The sequence below is a fragment of the Anolis sagrei genome, chromosome 5 (assembly GCF_037176765.1).
Source record: "Anolis sagrei isolate rAnoSag1 chromosome 5, rAnoSag1.mat, whole genome shotgun sequence".
Taxonomy (NCBI): domain Eukaryota; kingdom Metazoa; phylum Chordata; class Lepidosauria; order Squamata; family Dactyloidae; genus Anolis; species Anolis sagrei.
Genome location: NC_090025.1, coordinates 14,599,103 through 14,622,459, shown reverse-complemented (window position 1 = coordinate 14,622,459; position 23,357 = coordinate 14,599,103). Strand labels below are relative to the sequence as shown.

At 41.6% G+C, this 23,357-nt stretch overlaps 1 protein-coding gene across 1 annotated transcript in view; it reads left to right on the top strand.

Moving 5' to 3' along the window:
- Positions 1-17: 17 nt before the first annotated feature.
- CNOT6L (CCR4-NOT transcription complex subunit 6 like) overlaps positions 18-23,357 on the top strand; it is a 57,880-nt gene continuing 34,540 nt past the window's right edge. Inside the window, exon 1 of the mRNA XM_060779356.2 lies at positions 18-365. The gene's annotated coding sequence lies outside the window, so the exon portion shown is untranslated. The remainder of the gene's footprint in view (positions 366-23,357) is intronic.

Genomic DNA, 23,357 nt, shown 5'->3' with positions numbered 1-23,357 from the left:
GTCTTTCTGTAGGCCCCTCCTCCTGAACCTCCTCCTCCTCCCTCCTCGATACCTCCCGGAGAAGGAGAAGAAGGAGGAGGAGGAGGGAAACGGCTGCTGCTTCTCCTTCTGTTGCCGCTGCTGCTCCTTAGGGGAAGCGGAGGCTGAGCGACACAGGCCCAAAGAGAGGGAGGCCTTCCTCGGCGCGTTAGGCCTGTGCCGCTCTCACTCTCTCTCAGCCTGAGGAGCCGCCTCCCCCTCCGGCCCCGCGCCTCGGCCCGGCCCGGCTATCTGCATGTCTTTACGGCCCCGAGCCCCGCCGCTTCCCGAGCAGCCACCGCCGCCACCGCCTCCTGAGCAGCCCCGTCGACGAGGGCTGGATGCAGGTGAGCCCAGCCCAGACTAGGCCGCATATTCCGCCGCTGAGGGACTGGCAGGCCTGGAAGGAGGGAGGGAAGGAAGCAGGCCTCCAGGCGCCTATAGAGGCCTACTTCACGGGGAAGGAGGGGGAGAGAGAGATAGAAAATACTCCCCCCCCCTCTCTATATAGCGCTCTCTCTCTATATATAATTTATATTATATACACTATATATATAATAGCCCCTCTCTCTATATATTTATAATCTCTATATGTTATTTATATTATATACACTCTATCTATATCTATCTATCTATATAAAATAGCCTCCCTCTCTATATATATTTATGGCACTCTGTATATATATTTATAACCTCTATATATTATTTATATTATATACACTATATATATAATAGGCCCCCCTATATATATGGCGCTCTCTCTCTCTATATATATATTTATAATCTATACATATTATTTATATTACATACACACTATATATATAATAGCCCCCTTCTCTATATATTTATGGTGCTCTCTCTATATATTTATAATCTTATATTATTTATATTATGTACACTATATATATAATAGCCCCCCCTATATATATGGCGCTCGCTCTCTCTATATTTATAATCTATATATTATTTATATTATATACACTATATATAATAGCCCCCTCTCTTTCTATATATATGATGCTCTCTCTCTATATATATTTATAATCTCTATATATTATTTATATTATACACACTATATATATAATAGCCCCCTCCTCTCTATATATGGTGCTCTCTCTTTATCTATTTATAATCTATATATATATTTTATATTATATACACTATATGTATAATAGCCCCCCTATATATATGGCGCTCTCTCTATATATATTTATAATCTCTATGTATTATTTATATTATATACACTATATATATAATAGCCCCCCCTATATATATGGCGCTCTCTCTATATATATTTATAATCTATATATATTATTTATATTATATATACTATATATATAAAATAGTCTCCCCCCTCTCTCTATATGTATGGTGCTCTCTCTATATATATTTATAATCTCTATATATTATTTATATTATATACACTATATATATAATAGCCCCCCTCTATATATATGGTGCTCTCTATAATATATATATATTATTTATATTATATACACTATATTTATAATAGCCCCCCTCTCTCTATGTATGGCGCTCCCTCTATTTATAATCTATATATATTATTTATATTATATACAATATATATATAATAGCCCACCTCTCTCTATATATTTATAATCTATACATATTATTTATATTATATACACTAGATATATAATAGCCCCATCTCTCTATATATATAGTGCTCTCTCTATATATATTTATAATCTCTATATATTTATATTATATACACTATATATATAATAGCCCCCCTCTCTCTCTATAGCGCTCTCTCTCTATATATTTATAATCTCTATATATTATTTATATTATATACACTATATATATAATAGCCCCCCCCCTCTATATATATTTATGGCACTCACTCTATATATATTTATAATCTCTATATATTATTTATATTATATACACTATATATATATATATATATATATATATATATATATAATAGCCCCCCTCTATATATTTATGGCACTCTATATATATTTATAATCTATATATATTATTTATATTATATACACTATATGTATAATAGCCCCCCTTCTCTCTATATATAGCGCTCTCTCTGTATATATTTATAATCTATATATATTATTTATATTATATACACTATATATAATAGCCCCCCCTCTATATATATGGTGCTCTCTCTATATATATTTATAATCTATCTATATATCTATATATAATTTATATTATATACACTATATGTATAATTGCCTCTCTCTCTCTATATATATATAGAGAGAGAGCGCTCTCTCTATATATTTATAATCTCTATGTATTATTTATATTATATACACTATATATATATATATAATAGCCCCTCTCTCTATATATGGCGCTCTATATACATTTATAATCTCTATATATTATTTATATTATATACACTATATATATAATAGCCCCCCCCCCCCATATATATTTATGGCGCTCTCTCTCTCTATATTTATAATCTATATATTATTTATATTATATACACTATATAATAGCCCCCCCCTCTCTCTATATAGTTCTCTCTATATATATATTTATAATCTCTATATATTATTTATATTATATACACTATATATATATAATGGCACCCCTCTCTATATATATTTATGGCTCTCTCTCTATATATATTTATAATCTTTATATATTATTTATATTATATACACTTTATATATATAATAGCCCCCCTCTCTCTATATATTTATGGCGCTCTATATATATTTATAATCTATATATATTATTTATATTATCTATATAAATAAAAATGTAATGTTCGTTTGTGATATTAACAGAACTCAAAAACCACTGGACGAATTGAAACCAAATTTGGACATAAGACACCTAACAACTCAACGTATGTCCTTCACTAAAAAAAAAATTGATTTTATCATTTGGGAGTTGTAGTTGCTGGGATTTATAGTTCATCTACAATCAAAGAACATTCTGAACCCCACCAACAATGGAATTGAACCAAACTTGGCACACAGTTCTCCCATGGCCAACAGAAAATACTGGAAGGGTTTGGTGGGCAGTGTCCTTTGGTTTTGGAGTTGTAGTTCACCTACATCCAGAGATCACTGTGGACACAAGCAATGATGGATCTACAACTCTACAAAAATACTCAATATGCCCAAATGTGAACACTGGTGAAGTTTTGGGAAAGTAGACTCTTGACATTTGGGAATTGTAGTTGCCGGGATTTATAATTCACCTACTGTCACAGAGCATTCTGAACCCCACCAATGATAGAATTGGGCCAAACCTCCCACACAAAACCCCCGTGTGGGCCACAGCAACGCGTGGCTGGGGACGGCTAGTATACACTATATACCCTCTCTATATATATTTATGGTACTCTCTCTATATATATTTACAATCTATATATATTATTTATATTATATACACTATATATATATATATATAAAAATAGCCCCCCCTCTCTATATATTTATGGCACTCTATATATATTTATAATCTATATATTACTTATATTATATACACTATATATATAATAGCCTCTCTCTCTCTCTCTATATATATATATGGCACTCTCTATATTTATAATCTATATATTACTTTATTATATACAGTATATAAATATATGAAGCTGTTATATAAGTATAGATATATATAGCTATATTATACCTATTTATCTTCTATCTATATATACAGGGTTAGTCAAAATGCATAGGCCAATAAGCCATTCAATTGAATGGCTTATTGGCCTATGCATTTTGACTAACCCTGTATATATAAATGTAATGTTCGTTTGTGGGAATAACATAACTCAAAAACACTGAACGAATTGACCCCACTATATATATTTATAATTTATATATTTACCTTATATTATATACAATATATACACACACACACACGGCTATTATATATAGGTGTGTGTATGTGTATATATATATATAGAGAGAGAGAGAGAGAGAGCTATATTATGCCTATTTATCTTCTATTTATATCTATATATAATACACTACCAGTATATTATACTATTAGTACTAAATAATAAATTGTCTGTATCATAACAGTTCTGGTCCAACTTTCCTGATTGAACACATGTCCTCCTATGAGAGCCAACAAGAGCTTTAAGATGGGGAGGCCCTGCTGGGAAGGCCCTGCTGGGAAGGCCCTGCTCTCGGTCCCACCACGTTCGCAAGTGCGATTGGTGGGGACGAGAGACAGGGCCTTCTCAGTGGTGCCCCCCCAGTTGTGGAATTTCCTCCCTAATGACATCAAGCAGGCCCCATCTCTTCTGGTTTTTAGAAAAAAAATTGAAGACATGGCTCTGTACACAAGCATTTGCAGAATGAATCATTATGGTTTTGACACAGTCTGAATAAGGATTATGAGCAAGGATTACAGATGAATGGAATCATGCACTTTATATATTTCAATCTGTTATTCTATGTGTTTTATTGATTAATGGCTTTAATTGTATTTATTTATTTATTTGCATTATTTCTACCCCACTCATATCAGCCCGGAGGCGACTCAGAGCGGCGCACACAATCGGCACAATTCGATGCCATAAAAATACATACATTGATAACATTTTAGTTTGTGGGATAGGTTTTGTGACTATGTTTTAAGTTGCATTAAATAATCTTGCCATTGTAAGCCGCCTTGAGTGAGGCCTACAGGGGTGAGAAAGGCAGGGTAGAAATGAAGCAAATAAATTTATTTATTTGTTTATTGTGTCATCAGCAACCAGACCATTGTGTTACATTTCTAACAGAACAAAACAAACAAACAGATAAAAAAAACAAAAACACATTTTGCAAACTTGGTAGTTGATTAAATGTTCTTTGACCAGTATCTGGCCACTTGGAGTGCCTCTGGTGTTGCTGCAAGAAGGTCCTCCATTGTGCATGTGGCAGGGCTCAGGTTGCATTGCAGCAGGTGGTCTGTGGTTTGCTCTTCTCCATACTCGCATGTCATGGATTCAACTTTGTAGCCCCATTTCTTGAGATTGGCTCTGCATCTCGTGGTGCCAGAGCGCAATCTGTTCAGTGCCTTCCAAGTCGCCCAGTCTTCTGTGTGCCCAGGAGGGAGTCTCTCATCTGGTATCACCCACGGATTGAGGTGCTGGGTTTGAGCCTGCCACTTTTGAACTCTCGCTTGCTGAGGTGTTCCAGCGAGTGTCTCTGTAGATGTAAGAAAACTATGTCTTGATTTAAGTCGTTGATGTGCTGGCTGATACCCAAACAAGGGATGAGCTGGAGATGTCACTGCCTTGGTCCTTTCACTAATGGCTGCTACTTCCTGGCGAATGTCAGGTGGTGCAATACCGGCTAAGCAGTGTAATTTCTCCAGTGGTGTAGGGCGCAGACATCCCGTGATAATGCGGCATGTCTCATTAAGAGCCACATCCACTGTTTTAGTGTGGTGAGATGTGTTCCACACTGGGCATGCATACTCAGCAGCAGAGTAGCACAGCGCAAGGGCAGATGTCTTCACTGTGTCTGGTTGTGATCCCCAGCAAATAAATAATAACTATAATCAGTTGTAGTATCTAATATATATAATATATATATCCAAGCTTTGTTTGCAAGATCCTGTACTTCTGTCCAACCCTTTTGAATTTGTGAGGTAGCAATTCCTGGCCAGATCCAAGGTTATCTTGTGAGGTGGGTTTTACGACCTGACCTTTATTCATGCATACAACAGAATAGCACAGCAGTAGTAGAAATGTCAATTGAGCTGGTCATTTGAATTCCTTTGCAATGACCTGCAGTTTGGACAAAGGACATATTATTATTATTATTATTATTATTATTATCAACAACAACAACAACAACAAGCAATAATCATAATAACTTTATTTATAACCTGTCCTATTTCTCCGAGGGGACTCAGGGCCCTTTCCAAACAAAAAGTGGCAAACATTCAATGCCATAATGAAAGCCAAATCAAACCAATGAATGAAACAACAACAGTATAAACTTATAATAACTAACCAAAAGTAAGTAAATTAAAAACAACATAATTAAAAAGCATAGTATTATGCATAGTATAAAGCATAATAACACCATGTAACAAAAATGGGAAATGGATAATTCAGTTCCTGAAAGGCCATAATTCTGAAAGTTGTCCTGCAAAAAGTGCTGAAAGATGTCTTGCAAAAAGACAACATGCTACAGCAAGATGTCCCACCAAAACTAAGTTTTTGCAGTTTAATAAACTTTTTCTATATTTTTATAATAAAACCAATTAGGAAATGACATTTGTAATCCAGAAGAAAAATCGTGTTACATAGTGTAATAATAATAATAATAAACATTTTCCATGTTTTTATGATAGAAGCAATTAGGAAATGACATTTATAACCCAGGGGAAAAAATCTGTGTTACATAGTGTAATAATAATAATTAACAATAATACATTTTATTTATTACCCACCTTTCCTGATGGCTCAAAGTGTAGTACAACCAATTTTAAAAAATGAACATAAATTACTACATTTCATAAATACATACACACATATATGTGAGAGTGTGTGAAAACGTATACCAAACACAGCTACAGAATTGACATACAGTAGTACTAGAATGCAAATAAAAACTCATTATATATATGCACATATACATAAACATATTTATATTTCTCTTTTAGGGCAAGCCATGCTGTAGGCCTCACTCGCGCTAAAGGAGTGCGTCTCTGTGCCTGCTTTCCTATTTGCCCTCTGTTATTGTTTTTTAATGCTTTCTTGTGGCAAACAGGAGATACAGCTTGCTATTAATGATCTAGGTCTACCATCTACATTGTTATATCATCCATTTTCTGAATCCTGTTTTGAACTGGATGATATGGCATTGTGTAGACCAGGCATGGGCAAACTTCGGCCTCCCTCCAGGTGTTTTGGACTTCATTGTGGGGGTCGGAGGCCAAACTTTATTTATTTATTTGTTTGTTGGATTTATATAGTCCTTTTCTCACCCTGGGGTGACTCAAAGCAGTTCACCACATAATCAATGTTAAAATTCAATGCCTCACACCTGGAGGGCCAAAGTTTGCCCATGCCTGGTGTAGACTCATATAATCTGAATTTAGAAACTGGATGATATGGCAGTGTAGATCAAGCTGCAGTCATGGGTTTGATGTGTTCCAAAGTCAGATTTTTAAATTATGTTCCTTTTATTCAATTTTTTTAAATCTTAACTTTGGGTAAGTCTTTAATGAGGCAGGCATGTGTTCTGATTCTGTTTTCTATCTTTTTTGTAAGCCACATTAAGTCAATAATGAGTGCTTCTACACTGGTCATGGACAAACTGCAGCCCTCCAGATGTTTTGGACTTCAACTCCCACAATTCCTAAGAACCGATAGTCCAAAACACCTGGAGTGCCACAGTTTGATACCACTTTAACCTACCCATCATGGCTCAGTGCTATGGAATCCTGGGAGTTGTAGTTTGGTGAGGCATCACCAATATTTGGCAGAGAAAGGCCAAAGGCCATGTGAAACTAACTCGTCATTTATTATTATTATTATTATTATTATTATTAGTTTAAATTAAGCTGTAATTCACCTTGAGACATAAGGAGAAGCTGGTAAGAAATAAAATTATTGAGTCATGACAGTTAAAATATGGAGTCGTACTACACTAATTCTACAGTGTAGATCAGGCATGGGCAAATTTCGGCCCTCCAGGTGTTTTGGACTACAGCTCACAATTCCTAACAGCCAGTATTCTTGATACCAGAAATATTTTGGGGTACATATATGCAGTAGAATTAATGCAGTTTGATGCCACCATAGCTCAATATTATGGAATCATGAGTTGTGGTTTTACAAGGCCTTCTCTGCCAAGGAGTGATGCCAGATTGAAAACCTTATCAATTACAACTCCCAGGATCCCATAGCATTGAGGCCTGGCAGTTAAAGTGATGCCAAGCTGCATTCATTCTGCAGTCTAAATTGGTCTCAACATCTGCGCTTGGGTAAGTTACTGCAGGGTGACTATCCCTTATTGGAAATGCTTGGGGTCAGAAGTGTTTTGAATATTTTTCCCCAGATTTTTTAGAACATCAGCATATAGACTCAAGGTGGAAAACAGAATCAGAAACTAATACATAATGAAAACCATACAAACTTAAGATTGAAACATAAATCAACAACAGAATTGACATACATCAACACACGACTTGAAACATTATAAATCAACAACAGAATTGACACACATCAACACACGACTGAAAATAATTGGATTATTAGTAGTAATGAAAGTTGCAACACTGGGCCTGTATACCCTAAAAACACCGGATTCTGTCTGCTCTTGGAAACTAAGCATGGTCTATCCTAGTTAGGACTTGGATGGGAGACTGCCAATGAATACCAGGTGCTGTGGTTTGTAATTCAGAGACTGCCAATGAATACCAGGTGCTGTGGTTTGTAATTCAGAGGAAGGAATTGGCAAACCACATCTGAGTGAAATTCATGTGCACATCCTGAAATTCATGTGCTTCCTGTTTTGAACTGGATGCTATGGCATTGTGTAGACCAGGCATGGGCAAACTTCGGCCTCCCTCCAGGGTTAGGGTTAGGGTTAGGGTAAGTTGAGAGGCAACTTGAAGGAACACACACACACATCCTACTCACCCCTCAAAATAATGAACCCCATATGGCGACTTGCAAGCCAAACAGTTCCTGTGATTTTAAATAATTGATAACTGTACATGTTGATGGAGAGGGAGGGTATGTCAGATAAGTATAAATATTGGTTAAAGTATTCCTATTTAAGTTCAGAGTAACAATACTCCATGTTGGTAACAGGTCACAATATTCAGAAGAATGCTACTGGCTATGGGGAAAACCTTAGTATATTATACGACAAGAAATCATAGTATACTCCACAGTATATTTTCAACGTTATCACACATTGGGATTGTAGCTTTAAGATAGATCTGATAGTTCCTTTATCGTGTTCAGAATTTGTTTTGTTGACTTAGCCTTTAAAAAACTGAAGCCCACATGGTGCATGTTGATTAAGGAAGGGACATGTGTGCTTATGTGAGTGTGTAAAGAAGTGTAAGTAGAAGTGAGACCGCAAGGGAAACATCTGTAAAAAGGAAGATGCAAAAATGGAGGTGAAGTGTTATTGAAAGAGGAAATGACACATGAAGGGACTGAAGACTAAAGGGTTCATAGAGAGAGAATGGGTAGATGAGTGTACTCTGCAATCCTGGGCAGAAAGTGGCACACAAATCAATTGAATAAAGACCTGGCATAATTATTTTATTTGTAGAGAGATCTGTGTGCATTTATATGTGCAGATTATGTAATTGGTACCAGAGCAAACTTCCAGTAGTAAGGAACTCTAGTTTATAAACCTAGACAAGGGACAGGGACAACTGAGTCTGAATATGTTAACTCTAAAGTTTGGTCTCATACGGATATAATCAGCTTAAACTTCCTTACATTTGTAAAATGGACTAGCACCCAAGACCTTTAGAGAAGGGTGGGAAATAAAGAGGAAGGCAACAGTAGTTTTTAAGGAACATGCATATATTCAGAGGAACGTTTGGGTAATATGCTAAATGCTGCTTCCCCACAGGAAGAGCTCTGTGTAAACACAGTGAACAAAGGCACGGTTCTGTATCATTCAGATTAAGGCCTGTTAAACTTTGTGAGGTTAATGTTTGGCAAAGTAATTTTGAACATGTGGACAGTGTTTCTCCAGTAATTTAGTTGGGGGTAGGGAATGAAGCTTCCCTGTTTAAGACCGAATTTGGCTGTGCATAGCTCAGATTGGTTAAGAGCTTGTGATATCCAAACACACAAATTGCGCAATGAATAAACCTTGCATTTAAAAAAAACATGTGAAAGTCGAGGTTTTAAAATAAAGACAATTGTTTTTACTTGTTATAATTGTTGAGGCATCGAATTGTTGCCAATTTGTGAACTTCTTGGAGTCGCCTCTGGGCTGAGAGGGGCGGTATATAAATATAGTAAGTAAATAAATAAATCCGAAGGGCAGATAAAATTGATTTATTATTTATTTACGACATTTATATCCCTCCCTTTTCAACCCAAAGGGGACTCAGAGCGGCTTAGAAGTTATATGTACATAAAATGTATTATATTACTAGCATAGCACAATATTGGTACTATATTGTGCTATACCATTATACTGCAATATTAGAGTATAATATTCTATTTGAACTGTTCTTCTCCAGATTAACATTTGGAAACCTATTTTGAAAGCATGTACTTCAACTTGAAACCATTCTCATATTTTTACGTGTGCTGGTTTGCTCATATTGGTTTCTACTTTTTATAAAAGTGTACCTTATTTTTCTTTTCTTTTGGTGTTTTAGTAAACTATTATAAATTCTGCATTTCTTTGAATAATCTTGTGGGCGGAAAATCAGTTTTCAGTATATAAAGGACTACAGTGGTTTTTATTATTTACAGTAAAATTATCTAGCAGTTTTGGCAGGTAGTGCCAAAAGACAAATTAAGCATATTACTTTCGACATCTTTAAGCAAAATCTTTGATATATTGTTGGTGTTTATTAATTATTTAAAAATGTATTAGTATCAAAGTAGAATATGGAAAAAGAACTCAGAAATAGTTGATAAAGGGAATTTAAAATGTATATTCTGTCTTTTGTTTATGATATATGTGGTAAGTTTCAACATAGGGAGGGGACATGTGTGCATATTTAGCATAGACTAAATACTTTATTGATATGTTTTTTCAAAGAGTTAATTATTAGAATAATAGTTAGAATGGCCACCTCTTCAAAGTGAAGGAATACACCAATAAAATATTGTAAACTTAGGTTCAGGCTTAAGAGGTGTTTTTTTGTTTTTTTTAATTCTTGATACACAGCAAAATATATAGGTTGGTTATTTTCTGTTGTAGTAGTATACTTAAGATACCAGATTCCATCTGATCTTAGAGGCTGGGAGACTATGAATGAGTAATAGGCATTGTAGGCTATATTTCAGAGAAAGGGACTGGCAAAACCACTTATGAATTTTACTTGCATAAAGAAAACCCTATGAAATTCATGGGGTCGACTTGAAAGCAGAGACATGGTGAAATTCCTGTGCAAATGATGAGAATATAACAAATACTAAGAAATCTATAGAGGTGCTTGGAAAAATAATTTTAATTGTATAATCTGTATCTTTTTAATATCTTGAGAAAAACAGATTTTAATCAGCATTGTGCCTAGTTCTTGACAAATAGGAAGTGAAACCGATTAAGGGACGGATGCTGCTTGATCTGATTTCAGTGATTGCTCCACTTCAATTCATGTGGCTTAAGTAAATAAGAGTATGCCAACCCAATTGTGTTGTGTAGGTGTATGTATTTGAAAAATGTGTTGTTAGCGATGCGTAGAGGTGTTTGTCTTAAAATTATCTTAATAGTAATTTGTTCCTATTCAGCCTATGTTTAAAAGGTGAGATGTGATATATCAATCTTCAAATCACGGAATAATAGAGTTGGAAAATAATACATGGGCTATGTAGTTCCTGCTATGCAGAAAAGAACAATCAAAGTACCCCCAACAGATGGCCATCCAGCCTTTGTTTATAAGCCCCCAAGGAAGGAGCTTCCACTACACTCCAAGGCAGAGAGCTCCACTGTTGAGCAGCTCTCACAACCAGGAAGTTTTTCCTAGTGTTCAGGTGGAATCTTCTTTCCTGTAATTTAAACCCATTGTTCTGAGTCCTAGTCTCCAGGGCAGTAGAAAACAAGCCTGCTCCCTCTTTCTTATGACATCCTTTCTAATATTTAAACATGGTGGTCATGTCTCCTCTGAACCTTTTCTTCTGCAAGCTAAACATCTCCAGCTCTTGAAGCCACTCCTCAGAGGGTATGATCTCCAGACTTTTGATCATTTTAGTCACCATCCTCTGTACACCTTCCAGCTTGTCAATATCTCTTGAATTGTGGTGTTCAGAATTGGACACAGTATTCCAGGTGAGACCTGGCCAAAGTAGAATAGAGAGTCACAGTGACTTCCTTTGATCTAGACTCTATGCTCCTTTGAATGCATCACACTGTTGGCTCATGTTCAGCTTGTTGTCCACGAAGACTCCAAGATCTTTTTCACACGGACTGTTGTCAAGCCAGTTGTCACCCATTCCGTATCTTTGCATTTCATTTTTTCTGCCTAAGTGAAGTATCCTACACTTCTCTTGTCGAAATTCATTTTGTCAATTTTGGCCCAGCTCTCTAGTCTGTTTGGGTCATTTTGAGTTCTGATCCTGTCTTCTGGAATATTCGCTATTCCTCCCAATTGGTATCATCTGCAAACTTGATACGCAAGCCTTCTAAACCATCATCTAAATCATTTTTTAGCCTAGCCCAACTAAATATGATTTTTAAATGAAGGAAACCAAATTTTCTGAAAGAAGACGGTGTATGTAGGAATTACACCATGTCTGGAATGTTCCTCTGATTCCATTCGGAAAGACTGTTTGATTAGTTACATTGGCAAGAGAAAAGCTTAAATTATCTCCAACAGAGATAATAGTGTCTTTTGTGCCGTCAGTATTTCCTTGTCTTAAGCAAGTTTACCACTGACATAGTGAAAATATTCATATGCAACAGGTGCTTCTGAGCAACCTATCAATTTTCAAAGAACAAGGATTACAGACATTCATGCTGTACACCAGCTGCAGACGGGCATTTGCCATAGTCAGCTAACTTTATTTGAAATATGCTGAGAATAAATAAAAGCATACAATATATTTTTGGCTTTCTTGCACATGTTGGATTTCTCAAATGTCATATTGTGTTCATTTGGATGATTCCTATTTTTAGAGCAATTTCCTTCATCTTTTGTTCTACACTTCTGGTTTCTTTAGCTAGAATGTGCCTGGATAATCTGACAACAAGTTGTACCTATCGTGTAAGTAAAACTGCAATGTAGTACTTACAGTGTGACTACGCTGGAAGTATAGTATTTTAGCTTTCCTCCTTAGGAGCGAAGAATATAGTGACCATATTCAGAGGTAATCTGAAAAAATAAAGTTTTATAATACTTTTCATATAAAGGATATTTTCATCTGGAGATAGTCTGTTGTAGCTTAGTCACAGACCAGAGGCCAAACTATTTCCTCCTTTAGCATATGTGTAATATGGAATTATTTAGTAGACAGATATATCTTCTTGCTTCACAATGCTGCAATGATGGGATAGAGCCATAGCCGCTGGATATCTCACTGGCAGATAATCAGTTGGCACAGAACTCACTTTCAGGCCTCATCCATAGTAGCAATTTTTTTAAAAAAAATCCATACTCACTTCTATTCCAGTGATGTTAAAACACACAGCATACACAATTTTTAATAGTGAAGTTGCTTCTTTCCAGCTTTAATGTGATGTAAAAAACTCACTTCCTGCTCCGCAGTTTCCAGGAAAAAAACCTTTTTTTTTACTGTCTGTCCTTATCTGGATAAGAGTAGCATTGGAGATGGATAGTTGATGGTGGCAGATATTGATGGATAGCATCTTCCTTCTATTAAACATCACAGTTAAAAAAAACCACATTCACTATATGTTTGAGATTCATTACTTGGTAGGCTGTGTTTAACATTTTATTAAATATATATTATTTCATTTATAAAGAGCACTGTTGAGCACATGGCTAGGCTCAACTGGGGAGTGGGAGGCAGCCCTGCAAAGAAGAAAAAAGTGGTGCTTGGTTGGAAAACAGCTGATGTGGCCCCAAAGAAATATAAACCATTTACTTCCTTTCTCCTTCCCCACACACTTCATGGCAGAATCCTTCTTGCAAAGTTGTTTGCTCAAAGTCAAGCAGCCAAAGGTTTCATCCAGAATAGAGCATCCAGCTATGCACTGTCTCATTTGCATCAGTTGCACATAATAACAAATATAGTGTAATCTGCATATTTTAATTTGTTGCTCCTTTCTCTGAGTCTAATCCTACTTTGTCAACACTATTTTTATCTTATAGATTAAACAGATAGCGTGATGGATTGTGGCCTTACCTGACCTCATTGCGAATTGGAAACCATTCTGGTTCTCTATTTTCTTCTGGGGAGTGTATTTTAGACCTAAATACTGGTTTTGCATCAGAACTGTCAAATGCTAAGATTTTCAGGTCTATACAATAAAGGCTTTGTTAAAATCTATACAGCACAGGATTGCTTTATCTTAAAATCCTTTGATATACTTCGGCTCCTTCCACACAGCTGAATAAAATTCCACATTATCTGTTTTGAACTGGAATATATGGCAGTGTGGACTCGGATAACCCAGTTCAAAGCAGATATTGTGGGATTTTCTGCCTTGATATTCTGGGTTATATGGCTATGTGGAAGGGCCCTTAATCAGCCAACATGCCTGAGATAAATCAGCACTTTCTATGCAAGAAACAGGAAATGTTTCTGTTCAAATATTTTATCCTGTGTGGAAAATGCTCTTTGCTGTGCAAGTTAGCTATATGCAAATGTTGTGCAGAGTACTTCACAAACGTTTTGGCAGGATTTCTTAAAATGTCACATTATAGTCGAATCAGAGAACATACTTTATCTAGAAAACATGGTCTTTGTCCTTTCTCCCACATAATCTGATGTAGAAGAGTGCTTAAAGAAACAGTTGGAAACGTCAACACTGCCCACTTGGTGTACTATAATTATTTTCTAATGCTGAACAAATGAAAAGAAACTGCCTGATTCTCCTATAGCTCAAAAAGCACAAGGTTAAGTTCTAATTAGAAACGCTGCTTATAGAATGTGGGAATTATTTAAAAGTCATCATGAGTAATACTTTTTGTTAACTGCATTCACAAATTTGATTAAGTTATTTTCATGGCAGGTGGGCTGTGGTTTACACCTATCCATAAGTGAACATACTGTAATAGTTTGGTTCTTCAGAGCAGCATTGCAACTGTTCTGATAAATATCACAAAGAAATTATGCATACTGCTTTAGAATTTTCACTTGAGGAGAAAATAGTTTTCCTGTCGTAGTCCCTGTGAATCGCACATATGATATCTCTGCGCTTGCGCAATAGCTTTCGGAACCTTCTAGAAATAAGAAAAAACACTTGACTCCCGGTTGGCCCCACCCACCTCGCCCCGAGTATAAGTAGCCCGTGGGAGGGGCCAGCCGTCAGTTCTCTTTTCCGCTTCGGATAGCTTGGGAACCCTTTGCTTGTTATCTCTACCTTGACTTTACTTGTTTGGCTTGACGAAGGTATTGGTTAGTGTTTTGGACTGCTTTGTTATCGGCTTGACTCGGACTGTTTGACTATTCTGACTTCTCCAGCCCTTGACCCGGTCCGTTCTTCGACGATCCATCATGTCTACTACCTCCTTCAAGAGGTGTTCCAATCCCTCTTGCCCCAATACCTTCCCGGACACTGACGGCCACTCCCTATGCCTGGCCTGTCTGGGCGAGGGTCATCTGGCCCAATCCTGTGCTGTCTGCTTGGCTTTCACTGCCCAAACGAGGAAGAATAGAGAAGTGCGCCTTAAGGCCGCTTTATATGAAAAAGCCCTTCTTCCTCCACCACCCCCCGGACATGCTGGGCCCTCTCCCGGCCCCAACTTACCTTTCTCCCTTCGGGACGATCCTCGGGCCAAGAAGAAGGCCAAGAAGCCTAAGGAGAAGGGCAGCCAAGATGGCGGCCACCCTGTCCTGCCGAAAAAAGCGGTTGCAAAAAGAGCGGGAACCGCGGCCAAGGCCTCCGCCCCCCCCCCCCCGCCTCTCACTGAGAGGGCTCTGGGCGGCCTTGTGCGACCTCTGCCGGCTGCAGACGCTACGGCAACCTCTCCTGTTGCGGCGCCTTCCGCGTCGCAGGCGAGGGAACTCCTCGCACCGCATTCTCCGATGCCCGTGCTTCTGCCTCCCGATTCCGCCTTCCCTCCAGCTCTAGGAGGAACTCCTCTGATGCCTACGTCCCTCTCTCCAGGGCCGAATGCGGCCTCGATCCCGGCTGGGATCCAGAGCTCGAGAAACTCAGCTGCGAGCCCTGAACAGATGGAGGCTCCGCCCCCTCAAGAGGCCGGCAGGGACACTCCGCCCATCCATGCTGCTGCTGAAGCCCTGCCCACTCAGGGTCCTAGCGTCCCGGCGCTGGCTGGGCCGAGCGCCGCAATGGGATCGATGCCGGTACGGAGCCTTGCGGTACCGGAAGGGAGCCATGGACCCGCGATGCTGCCTCCGCCTGCGAATCCTCCCTCCCCCGAGGCGAGGTCGTGCAGATCAGGCCGATCCATGCGCCACTCCAGCAGGCGCAGGCGGCGCTCCCGATCGCCTTCTCGGAGGAGTGGAAGATCGCGTCACCACCGACACCGCTCCCACACTAGGAGGAGAGCGCGCTCCTCGTCCTCTTCCTCCTCCTCCTCCTCCTCCTCCTCCTCCTCCTCCCCTCCGCGCAGGAGGCGTCGGCGCAGCTCGAGACTCTCGCGCTCCTCATCCCGCCGCAGAGGAATCTACACGCCAGCCCACGCGCCACCACCGGGGTGCTGGCAGCTGGGCCCGACGGGACAGCTTATCTACGTGCCTGTGCCCTCACATCTGGCGATGCCTCCTCCAGCAGCACCCCAGCACCTGTCGGCGGCGCTGATGGCAGGGATGGTTCCCGCGACGCCTGCCAGGCCAGTGGCCTCTGTATCCGTTATGGACCCCGCTCCCCCAAGTGGAGCCTTAGACACCAACCCAAACCACACATCCACTGTGGCTCCTCGTCGGGCAGAGCTGGGGATATCGGATGGGCCCAGCCCTGCTGGCGCATTGCCCATAATGGACCAACCTGTTGTTCCTTTGGCTGCACCTCCGCACGCACTGCAGGCTGCGACTACCCCACTGATGGCACCCAGTACGGACCTCGCTGACCCAGTGACCCACGACGACGTAGAACCACCAGACTCTGACTCGGACGCTGAGCCGCATGAGGCTCCTCAGCCGCTGGGGGGTGAGGACAATGTTTTGCCCGCAGACTTTAATAAATTCGCTGCTTTAGTGGAACGAATGATTAAGGCCTTAGAGATCCCCGCTCCGAAACCCCCGGAGCACGTGGAGGACCCAATGTTCCCTTCGGAGGAACAGAATGTGGTCGTGTCCTCCACCCTTCCACATCTCCCATACCTACTAAAGCTGGCCAAAATAATTGATATGCCCCCCTCGTCGGTACCGGCGGTACCTAGACGCCTAGACTCTATGTATAAAATAGATATGGCCACCGCTAAGTGGGTTTTAGCGCCTCCCAAAGCCAACACGGTGGTGGCCGAGGTGTCGAAATCGAAGCGCTCCAAGACTTCCCAGACTGCCCCCCCTGACAGAGAGGGTAGGAAGCTGGACACGCTAGGGAGGAAGGCCTATCTTTCTGCGGGCCTCTTCACGCGTATGGCCCACTACGCAACCTATATGTCAGGGTACCAGACCCTCCTCTGGAATCGGCTGCTACCCTACATAGAGGTCTTACCACCCGAAGACCAGCGTTTCACTAGGGCACTGCAAACCGAAGCTCTGGCCCTCGCGAAGCTCCAGAAGGACTTCGCAAAACACATGGCGGAGGCCTCCGGTAATTTGTTCGCCACCGCCACCTCCATCAGGCGGCACGCCTGGTTACGGGCCGCAAACCTTTCGGAGGAAGGGAAGGCCCTCGCTGAGGACCTTCCCTTCCACGAGGAGGGGTTGTTCAATCCCAACACCGATGACCGGCTTAAGCAAAAGCAAGATGTAAGGCAGTCCGCATCCAAATTCGGCTACACATGGCAGCCATACACTCAACAGAAAGGGAGGTGGCAACCAGGCACCCCCTCCTACCGGAGGCCTTTTGGTAACTCCTATTCTACACCCTTTAGGAGCAGATTCGGGGGCCAGTCTAGGTTCCAAGGGGGGAGGAGAACCCCCTACTCGCAGAAACCAAGGGCACAACCTTTCCAGGGAAAGTCCAAGGCTCCTGGTGCCTCAAAGAAGCGTCTTTGACGCCCCCCTGCCCAACTCTGAAGTGGTTACAACCTCAGTTGCATGCCCCTCCATGGTCTCACTACCCAAGTTACCCTTCCCTCTCTGTTTGGAAGTTGAAGTTCAGGGGATTCCTTCAGGGCCGTTGCCCTTTTTCACTGACCGTCTCTTTGGGTTCTACTCTGAGTGGGAGAAGATTACCTCAGATCGTTGGGTGTTGGCTATTGTTTCAGGAGGTTACTCTATAGAGTTCGTTGATACTCCCAGGGTTGGTTTGTTCAGAGACACCCAGTTTTCTATGGAACTCATGCAGGAGATTAAAATGTTACTAGACAAGGGGGCCATTTCCATGGTTGATCCTGCTTCCGCTCCCTTCTGTTTTTACTCTCGTTATTTTTTGGTGACTAAGAAAGGCGGTGGGCTGCGTCCCATTTTGGACTTGCGAGAGCTCAATAAACATATCAAACCGAAAAGGTTTCGAATGGTGACTCTTGCTTCCATTACCCCGCTTCTTCCTAAACGCGCCTGGTTCGCTACCGTCGACCTCAAGGACGCGTATTTCCACATATCCATCGCCCCACACCACCGAAGGTTCCTATCCTTTAGGATTAACGGTCAGTCCTACTGTTTTAATGTCCTCCCGTTTGGCCTTTCTACGGCCCCGAGGGTCTTCACCAAGTGTATGGCCGTGGTGATGGCCCACCTTAGGACCAGGGGAGTCACGGTCTACCCCTACATTGACGACTGGCTGATTGTGGCAGACACTTACCGTAAGCTCCAGACACATGTCTCCATGGTCTTGTCTCTCCTCCAGTCCCTAGGTCTCGTCCTCAACCGGGAGAAGTCCGTCCTGGTGCCGACGCAGCAGATCCGGTTCATCGGAGTGCTCCTGGACTCGGTCCGCGAGAAGGCCTACCTCCCAGAGGACCGCTTCGTCACCATCGCAGGCCTGGTGGAACAGATTCGGGTCGAGCCCAACGTGACAGCCAGACAGCTTCAAGTGCTTCTAGGACACATGGCGTCGACTACATCGGCCATCCCGTATGCCAGGCTTCGCATGCGCCCGCTACAGTCCTGGTTCCTGTCCGCCTTCAATCCTTTGCTGGACAGCCCGTCGACCAAACTATCGGTCCCACCCTGGGTTCGTTCGTCACTCCAGTGCTGGTTGGACCCTGCATGGGCTTGCTCGGGCCTGTCCTTCCACATCCCCTCTGCTACGAGAGCCGTCACCACAGATTCCTCCCTGACAGGGTGGGGGGCACATTCTCAGGGTTTGGTAGCTCACGGCATGTGGACAGGCCAAGAAAACGAGCTCCACATAAACGTACTAGAGCTCATGGCAGTCGACAGAGCTCTAAAATCCTTCGAGAGGGTGGTCACGGGTCAGGTAGTACAGATACTTACCGACAATACGACGGTAATGTACTACCTGAACAAGCAGGGCGGCACTCACTCCCCGAACCTACTGACATTGTCCATTCAGATTTGGGAGTGGTGTATAGACAGGGGGATTCATCTCTTAGCGACGCACGTGCCCGGGGAGCAGAACGTGCTGGCGGATTCCCTCAGCCGCAATCCGCTGGCACACCACGAGTGGTCCCTGAACAGAGAGGAGGTCCACAGACTCTTCCGAGCGTGGGGGACTCCGGATGTCGACCTCTTCGCGTCGAAGTTCAACGCCAAGTGCCCTCTCTTTTGTGCGAGGGCTCACCCCTCCACAGAGGAGGGTTGCCTGGGGGACGCCTTCCTCCACACTTGGACAGGGTGGACAACGTATGCCTTTCCCCCCTTTCCCATGCTGCTCCGCACTGTAGCAAAGATACAGAGGGACGTAACCTGCTGCATTTTAGTAACACCCTGGTGGCCGAGGCAGCCATGGTTCTCCCCCCTCCGCCATCTGGCGCGGGGAATATTTGTTCGGCTCCCCCACAGACCCGACCTGCTGACATGCCAACAGGACCAAGTACTGTACCCAGAGGTACACAAACTGAAACTCACGGCATGGCGAATCCTTCCCATCACATAACCTCCCCTCACGCGACCTCCCCGACTCAGTGCTTAGAATTATTGAGGCGGCCCATAGGCCCTCTACTAAACGTTCCTATCTGTACAAATGGTCCAGGTTTACATCCTTTTCTAGGTCTCGCGGCTTGAACCCTAGCTCAGCACCGGTCTCTGTTATACTTGACTTCTTGGCTTCCCTTATGGACGCAGGCCTCTCACATCCCTCTATTAAATGTTATCTAGCCGCCATTTCCTGGTTCCGTAGGAAATCAGGTATGCCTTCCTGCTTTGCAGATCCGTTAGTAAAAACGTTCCTGAGAGGGATTTTGAACATCAGACCCCCCATCACCCCCGTAGTTCCCTCGTGGAGCCTGGACCTAGTGCTTAAGGTACTGATGAGACCTCCGTTTGAACCGATGGCGACAGTCAATTTGTCTTACCTTTCGTGGAAGACTGCATTTTTAGTAGCGGTCACATCGGCTCGCCGGGCTAGCGAGCTCTGTGCCCTCAGAGCAGACCCACCTTATCTGAAATTCCATTCTGACAAGGTTGTTCTGAGGACTGATATAGCCTTTCTTCCTAAAGTTTCTACGTCCTTTCATCTGTCACAGGACTTGATTTTACCCTCCTTCTTTCAGAACCCTACTTCCTCCCTGGAACAGAATCTACATCTTTTGGATGTCCGCAGGGCTTTGGCCTTCTATGTAGATAGGACTGCCCATATCAGGAAGACTCCTAGACTTTTCATTAAATATCGCCCTGATGTTCTGGGAGACCCGGTTTCTTCTCAACGACTGTCTTCATGGATCGTTTCCACGATCCAACTGGCCTACCGCATATCGCGCACACATCTGCCTCTTCCGGTGAGAGGCCACTCGACGAGGTCTGTCTCGACATCAACGGCTCACTGGAGGGGCGTCCCGCTGGATGTAGTCTGCCGGGCGGCCTTATGGTCGTCCCCCCTCTCCTTCGTTACCCACTACAAGATGGACGTTGTATCCAGAAGGGACGCACAGTTCGGCAGAGCTGTCTTATTCTCCGCGGTGGCATGACGCCCACCATCCAAGGTGAAGAGCTCGCTAATCTATCATATGTGCGATTCACAGGGACTACGACAGGAAACTATAGGTTGCTCACCTGTAACCATGGTTTCCTGAGTAGTCACCTGTGAATTCGCACATCCCCACCCGTCCTCCCCTCGAGTGTCATGCCCGCGTTCTGACTGCTTTGGGGCGGAAAAGAACTGACGGCTGGCCCCTCCCACGGGCTACTTATACTCGGGGCGAGGTGGGTGGGGCCAACCGGGAGTCAAGTGTTTTTTCTTATTTCTAGAAGGTTCCGAAAGCTATTGCGCAAGCGCAGAGATATCATATGTGCGAATTCACAGGTGACTACTCAGGAAACCATGGTTACAGGTGAGCAACCTATAGCTCATTGCACACATTTTAATTAATTATTTTTTTGAAAGAAAGTGCTTTTCTTGACCAATACCAACATTTGGGTGGGGGGGGGGGGGGGGCAGAGGATTGCTGGTAATGGCCTAAACTAATTCTACTTAAAGTGGATTGCTGCCAGCCCCTGAGCCACTGGCTACAGGTTTCTGGAAAGTTTCAAGGGAACAAATTGACACAGATTTAGTGTTGGGCCAAGGCACACTGGAAAACAATAATTAGGCCCCACATCATATAACCTGAGAAACACTGAGCTGAATGATCATTTCTGGTTCCATCTAGAGTAGATCATCAAATCAATAGGATTTAAATAGAATTGACATTTTTTTTCAGTTACTGATTCAGTAGTCCTATTTTTGAGATCTAGCAACTGGATTTGGGATAATAAAACATGAAAAACTAAAATAGTGCTTATATCTTCATAGAGATACCTGACATTAAAATACTCTACTACATTTAGATTAAAATTATTTCTATCTTTAAAAAAAAAAAGCAGCAAAAGAAGGAAAATGTGTCTAACCAAACAAATCTTGGGTTATATATAATTACTAAGAGTTTGCCTCTCTGTTGAACAGCAACACATATTTTTTCTTAGGAAATAGGAACAAATTTTCGGGTCTTGGCAATGGGTCCATAGATTATTGTAGAGACCTATTACTGACCTGCATGTTCTTCTGCCACGAGGGCATCCATTTCCAGATGGAAGGCAGTCCCAACAGCCTTGAATCCATCTTTAAATTTCTTTTCCTATCCATCAGCATTCCATTTTCTCAAGTTGAGAGTATAGTAACTGCTTTGGTAAACGGTGATTAAGCATTTGGACAATGTAGCCAATCTAGCGGAGTTGATCGTGAATGATCATTGCTTCAGTGTTGGTGGTCTTTACTTCTTGCAGCATGTTGGCATTTGTCAGCCTGCCTTCCTAAGAGATTTCCAGGATTTTTCAGAGACAATGCTGATGGAATCATTCCAGAAGCTGAATGTGATGTCTGTAGACCGTGCATGTTTCACAGGTGTATAACAAGGTTGGGAAGACAATAGCTTTATAAACAAGCAGCTTGATGTCCCTATGAATGTCCCAATTCTCAAACATTCTTTGCTTCGTTCAAAAAAAATGCTGCACTTGCAGAGCTCAGATGGTGTTGTATTTCAGAGTTGATGTTGACTTTTGTGGAGAGGTGGCTGCCAAGGTAGTGGAAATGGTCAACATTTTCTAACTTTACACCAATAACATTATCTACATTTAATCCACTTTCAAATTGGTGATGAAGAAATGCTTTATTTCACAGGCATGCAACTGCAACCAGGTCAAGTGGATAATTTTCAGTGCTTCAGATACACTGGGGGAAAAACACACACACAAAAAAAGAACTCACCAGTTTATTATTGAAAGGTTAAATAGTATAAGGAGGGTGAAACTTATCCAGAAAGCAAATTGTGGCTTGTGGAAGTTTCTAGAGGGAAAAAAATCACTCTTTTACTTTCCCAGACAAAAGTCAATAGATTCGTAAGTGGTTGGAGCTGAAAAAATAGACCACAGATTTGGGGGGGGGGGGTGTATGTGTGTATATGACCCTCAGGGCTACATTTGTTTCATAGCATAATTCAAAAGCAACTTTCTTTTTCAATGTTGAAGAGAGGAAGGAACTGACATCACCATCTGTGTAGTCCTTGTTTACATTTTTGGTATAAAATGTTTATTGTGTTATATGAAGAAAAACAAGAAACATAGAATTTTCCGAATTCCATCAGTCAAAATACACACATTATTTCTCCAATCTCACCATCTCCCTCTTCCCACCTGTGAACCCCCACCCATGACTTCCGACACCACACCCTATGGAACTAGTATTTAACAAAACTCTATTCTTATCATTGCATGAATAAATTTTTCATGCAACTATTTCAAAATCTATTTTTATCTTTTTTTAAATACTTGAAGACAAGACTCCATTACCACTTGTGTATTCCTGTCTTTT